This window comes from Amblyomma mixtum, chromosome 2 (assembly GCF_055824585.1).
Source record: "Amblyomma mixtum isolate Tamu chromosome 2, ASM5582458v1, whole genome shotgun sequence".
NCBI classification, from domain to species: Eukaryota; Metazoa; Arthropoda; class Arachnida; order Ixodida; family Ixodidae; genus Amblyomma; species Amblyomma mixtum.
In genome coordinates this window covers 183,204,735-183,211,039 of record NC_143013.1, presented here as the reverse complement: position 1 = coordinate 183,211,039, position 6,305 = coordinate 183,204,735, and the positions used below count along the sequence as shown (strand labels likewise).

The 6,305-nt window shown below is 41.9% G+C and overlaps 1 long non-coding RNA gene across 1 annotated transcript in view; it reads left to right on the top strand.

Moving 5' to 3' along the window:
- The first annotated feature begins 268 nt into the window (after positions 1–268).
- Positions 269–6,305, top strand: part of LOC149361772 (uncharacterized) — a 232,558-nt gene continuing 226,521 nt past the window's right edge. The window contains exon 1 of the long non-coding RNA XR_016288442.1: positions 269–667. This is a non-coding gene — a long non-coding RNA (uncharacterized LOC149361772). The remainder of the gene's footprint in view (positions 668–6,305) is intronic.

Genomic DNA, 6,305 nt, shown 5'->3' with positions numbered 1-6,305 from the left:
CTCTAAGTTAACATGCTTTGATTCAAATGTAGAAACGTTTGTTGATAATTTGAGAGCCTTTTCTATATGAAACCCTTGTCTTTTTGGTTTCATTTTTCGCGTCATCGTTTGCTCTTGTATGAAGTTCGTGCATATCTTGTTTTTTCATTTGTATCTGTGCTCATGCCCGTGCTCATGCCTGCTTGGAGTCGAGCGACTCTGCAGTATTAAATAAATAAATAAATAAATTCAGCGTAAAATGTTTTCTTTTTTATTATTGGCAGGTACCAGAGCTTGCCCGCGAGGATGCAATGTGCAACTGCAAGGCAGGGAATGGAGGCCGCTGCAAGTATATAGCAGCAGTTGTGCACTACGTGAATTGAACACAAACAACTCGTGTACAAGTGGCCCAACAAGCTGGGGAAAGCCGTCTGTTAAAAGTGTGGGCATTTATAAAAAAGGAGTCTGCCTGTACAGCTTCCTTGGACGAGCAGTGCAGCAAGTTGTTTCTTTGCCACCAGCTGTTCTACCTGTTCAGGATGCAACGGCAGTTCCGGCACTGCATGATGGACTATGGGGCGAAGACTGCTTACTGGTTGGAGCAGTTGACACGAGCTCTCTGTGAGAGTGAGCGAAGAACCTGAAGAGCAAGTGGCAGCCCTTTCATCGACACCAAATGTCACACGAGGTAATGTGCACACTTCAACACTGCACCGTTGTAGTGAACCATGGGGCAACGCTGAAAATGAAATGGAGTTTTACATGGGGCATATAAAGGCAACACGACAAGAAACTGCAGAGATAGATATGAAAACACGAGAACGAAAAGGGATCAGAGCTTCTGGAAAAATATGCGTGCTCCCCGTATTTCTGTTAGCAGCGAGGTACACACCATTCCGAGTTCCAGGCGGGAACCTGCTCAAGTGGCTGAAGGGCTTTTCAAAGAGAAAAGTTTTTCGTCACCAGCAGCCTACGGAATTGCCTTATAAGCAGGAGCGTTGACATTATTTGCCAATGAGGTTGGTGCAGAGGTTAGCAAGGCGGCCTGTCTGTAAAGTTGGAGCAGCCATGGCTCTGCTGCACACCTGATGGAATTCTCTCGAAAGAAACAAAGTAACTTTTGCTCGAGATGAAATGCCCTTTTACATGCAAGAACCAATCGATTGTGCACTTTGAGAAAAAGGTTTGCAATGTGCCATACTTGCTGTTCAGGGGTGCAATGCTGGAACTGAAGAAAACACGCATGCATTTTACCCAAGTTTACGTGTCATTCTAAGTGCTGGGCCTCGAACTATGTTCAAGAACTCTCCGCGCAAGTTCCTGTGGACAAAGAATTTCTGTGCGCATCTATACCCAAGCTTCAGAAATTCTATTTCTCACAGTTGCTGCCCGGTTTAGCAAGGGTAGCAAGTAATGGGGCATGCTAATTCATACACACAGAAGCAGGTTTAGTGTGAAAGGTTTTGTGATCACCTTTATTAAATGAACACCATTTCAAAGTTCACATGAACGATTTAGTTTTTTCTTTACAAGCAAGGAAAATATGTTTAATTCCTTTTCCCAATATGATACGTGCACCACTTTGATCGCCTATAAAGTTGCCATCTATGGCTGCTGTTTTAGTTCAGTAATTGGCTTCTGAAAATTTGTGAACACACCCCACATGCCAATTATTTTTGCAGCATCTGGAAACAAGTCTGCTGAGAGTTTCTTGGAAAGTACGCAATAAACTTCATTCTTTGCATACATCGCTCAACATGTAGCCTAGCAGTCGCAACCTTGTATGTTTCAAAAACCTCCTCGGGCAAACACTGGCGTCTGAAATTTAACACAACGCTCTGCCAGCTGACTTCTTATTTTGCGGAAACCCCTTGTCAGCCAAGACAATGTCACCTGGGTACAACAGATGTAAAATTCCACTATCTGTTCTTGTTAAGGAATCTTTGGCACAGCCACTATAAGGTCTGAACAGAAAGCTAATTATTCCACTTATCGTGATGCCATGAAGAAACTTACCTGTAAAGCAGCCTTCATAACTAGACAACATGAGAACTTCCTCATGCATTGTAGTTGGTGCAGAGCAAGGTACCTCAGTGCAATCAATTATGACTCGACACTGGCTGTAGTGGGGCTTGAAGCAGTCTGGCATCATTAGTTCATTTTTTGCCTTTGAGGGCCACTATATGATGGGTCGCATTTTCTGGTGTAAAATGTTCAGGACGAGAAAGAAATGACGGGAAAATGTTGCTCGATGAATGCTAAAAAGGACTGCTAGAGCTCAGTATTATAAGTTTAACTTTATTTATTTATTTATTTATTTATTTGCATATACTGCAGCCCCGATGGCGCTATTGCAGGAGTGGGAGGAAGAAGAAAAAGAAAAAAAAAGGCAGAGAGCGACAACATATTCAGAACTGAACACCATTAAAATACAGAACAGAAATGCAACAGACTAATCACAGATTTGCAACAACATTAAAAAATAGGTTTGGTTCCAGGGAGCGTATATGACCGGGTAAAGAATTCCATCGTTCGATAACACGAGGACAAAAACTAAATTTGAACATATCAGTGCGCGCGTGAATGGGTGTTACATTCTTTATTAAACTTAATCTTTATTAAAAACAGTAAAAGCTTGTTTCAAGTGGTCACGACTTCAGCATGCCATTGAGCATTCACAGAAGCAAGAAGGATATTTTGCAGCTTGTTAAACACTGTAATAGAGACGCCAGCAATGAATGTCAGAACTTCTGCCCATTTTTGGTGTTTTACAAGCTGCCGCACTCTCGTATCCAGAGAAGCCGGAAATAGACACTGTGTCAAACACATTCATTGGATCACAGGTAGAGTCCTTAGTTTCCAAAGATGTGCCCGATGTTGCATCTTTGAAGCTTTTTTTCCAGGAAGCACAGCCTGTTATACCCGTGAAACACGTGCACACGAAATGGCAGTAAATGCTTAAGGCCTTGGGTTTGTTAATGCCATTATTTTCGTAGTTGGTGCTACACGCCCACATTTATTGCCATTATCGAAAGTGAGGGTGAATATAACGCTTGCAAGGCAGTCAAAAGTTTCATCTGAATGTAAACAGTGCTAATGAGCACAATATGTCAGTAATGGTGTTCAAATGTAATGTAAAAATGATTTTCCAGAAAATACGGCTGTTCTTGCTTTACAAGTAAAAAAACTAGCCACAAACTCACGTGTCGGCAAACAAGTCGAGAGTACCTGTCAAAAAGGCTGGTTAAAATGGCGCTCTTCCCATCGAAAATGCGGCATATGTGGATGCTTCATCTGAAAATGTTACGAATTAACCATTTGCTAGTGGTTATGACGTTGTTACTCATGCTTTTCTGCGTGTGGAATGGGAACGAGAGTACGCATTGCACTGGCGAATGAGTTGAGATGAACTCAGTAGGTCGTGAATGGCAGCAAGGCTTTAAATTTATGCGTGTGGCACCGCAGGAATGCCATTAAAACTTAAGGCAGTAAGCACCTAATGACATTAAATCTATCCGTGTGGCACGGCTATTAGAAACAGATGCAAATTAGTTTTCAGTGCTACTTGAATGCATATTCTGAATACCAAGAACAGAAAAATAAAACGGGGGCACTAGTTTTTGTGGGAAATGCGCAATTAAACAGGATTTGCTTTAAAAACCATATAACAGACAACAGTGAAATAGAGAAAAAAGAGAGAATAGAATTTAACAAACTATATTTTATTTTTCCTTACCAGGTGTAGTATCATGCACTCCACTGGCACATGCAAATTAAGCTTTAAATTTACTACCAGAATGTAAACAAAGCTGTCGGTTGGTATAATTTCTCCTTATATATGCTCTTTTGTCCATGCACTGTGTGCACAGGAGAGAGTGGAAAATTCATCGCATTACTTGCGGTGGGAGATAAATGGCACTTACTTGTGTCTCAGCATCGCGTCCTGTCATACAGCATAAAAAAAGACTTGGCAAGTCACTGCTTGAAGCCCATGTGCAAGGGTCTGTTTGTGTTTCCACCTCCACAAATATACGAGCGTAATGTAAGTTGTCACACAATTATACCTTTTCTGCTACTTGCAGTCAAAAGTGCACAGCAGTGTAACCAAGCTCCACATCGGCAAAATAAGCTGCAACAGAGAGAAAAGGCCTGGCTGCTCTGCCCCTCACAAACCACCTCATGCTCTTATGTCTATGAGCTCCATTCTGTTCTGGCCTGTCCTAGCTGCCTTCAACCCTACACAAGCCTTTAAAGCAGCTTGGACATTGAGAAATATCGACACATATATATCGGTAGGTTATTATGACCAGTATGGGCAAAGCACTTTCTTTGAGGAAGTATTGGTAAATAATAATAAAATAATTTATGTATATAGACAGCATACTTTCCTTTTTCTTTGATTTGCTGAAACCAAAAGATTGCTCTCTAACAGTAGGGGCAGTGATACATGCACTCCTCTTTGTGAGCTCCAAATCACCGTGTGCAGAGTGTTCTTCTTCCGGAAGGTCTGCTGGAGCAGGATCACTGGTTATTTGCAGCTCACGTGGCCGCAAGCTGCAGTTGTTATATTGGATTCGAGGTGTAGGTGCCACTTACTGACGGTTTTTTATATAAGCAAGCAGCTAATTAACCATTACCAACCTGCAAATTTGGCATGCTCTTAAGCACACTAGGAGAAATTTTAGTGCGTACTTTTGTCTCTTTGTCCTGAAAATGAGCCACAACGTTAATGTTGCCTCCTTGCTTCGCTCTTTATCTCGACTGACAAAAAACCTCGCATACGGAAATTTTTCATTTTGGGGATATCAGACTAGTGTAAAGCGTTCTCAAGTGGGACAAAAAAAATATAAACCATGTTGAGTATAGCCATAGCAGTCGGCGCGAAGCACTCAGTGGCACAAGTAAAACAAATGCAAAACAGCTGAGTAAAGACTCGAGACCCTGCCAGTCATTCTTATTGCTCGCCTCTTCATGTGCTAGCTTTGGTTCAATAAGCTTAAATTAAATTAAAGTAAATTAAAAGGCTGGCACCACAACATTTGCGCCTCATCTGTCATCGTGCGAAAAGTTTCACAAAATTATGCCATGTAATCACCTGACTTGCATTACCAAGGTCGAAATAAAAAGCAGCAAGGACACAAAAAAGAGAACTACCTTTGGTACCTCTCGGATGACCTTGGATTCGAGCATCTGTAAGCAGTTGGAAATAATGTAGGTAGGTATGATGGGTTCCTCGGGCCATTTGATTTTTCGCCATTCATGAAATGCTGGCTGCAGAGTCTGCTGTTTTTGGTAGGCTCCCAAGGGCTCCCATCTTTGCTAAATTCGAAAGAAAGCAAAGCAAACGTGAGTCAACACATAAGCTGCAAGAAGTGTTTGTCAAAAATGAATCTAGGCGAATATATTTTAAAACTGTCAACGAACATACAACCAGCTTCTTTCCCATTACATACAAACAGATGCTAAGATAAAGCAAGGTGACTTGAAGTAAAAGCCACAATGATGAAATATTTTCCGCGTAAGAATAAAACCATCACAACGCTGTTAAACAGCACTAATATACCGACTTCATGGCAGCTAGAAATTGCAATATTTGCGCAGATACGAAAGCCGCAGACTACCAATTTCGCAAATACACGCAGCGAATGGTATTCCGCAACAAGGCGAAATTTTGAGCCACCTGTGCAAACTCTAGAGCAAGTAGCATGCGCACAGTAGCACAGGTGCATAATAAGTTCAGAAACGATCCAAAGTCACGCGTGAAATATTACACCTTAGTACGCATTTAATGGCTGCATTTTATATTATGCCCTTTTTATTTTTTGTTTTTTACCTTTTCAGCAAAGCAGTACTTCGCACAATATCTCCCAAAATTTCTTCCCCACGCAGAGTAGCATGCTATCGACTGTTAAGCGCCGGCTAAATTCTCTGCTTTTCATTGCAGAGTTCCTTTCTCTCTGCAAATCACCACCTGCAAATCACCACCTGCTCTGCAAATCACCACCGACGGATGGTTTCGCTGTTGGACAACGTAGAGATCTGCGACCTGCTTTAGCCCGCTGTTATTTTGTACAGTGTTGCGAACTCCCTTTTCCATTAGTTTACTTTGTACATAGGCTGGACAACCCAGTCAGTTCGTGAGCACTTTGTGTATGAATGTGTCCTCTTTTTTTGGCGGTTTTCTTCCAGATTCGGTGAAGTGCGGAGTTTGCGACCCTATTGGCAATAAAGGCATTGAATGAATATTTAGCTGGACATTCGGCAAGTCATGCGTGCTACTTGATCTGTAGTACAGTCTAGCCGTCGGTTCAAAATCGCCTGCAACT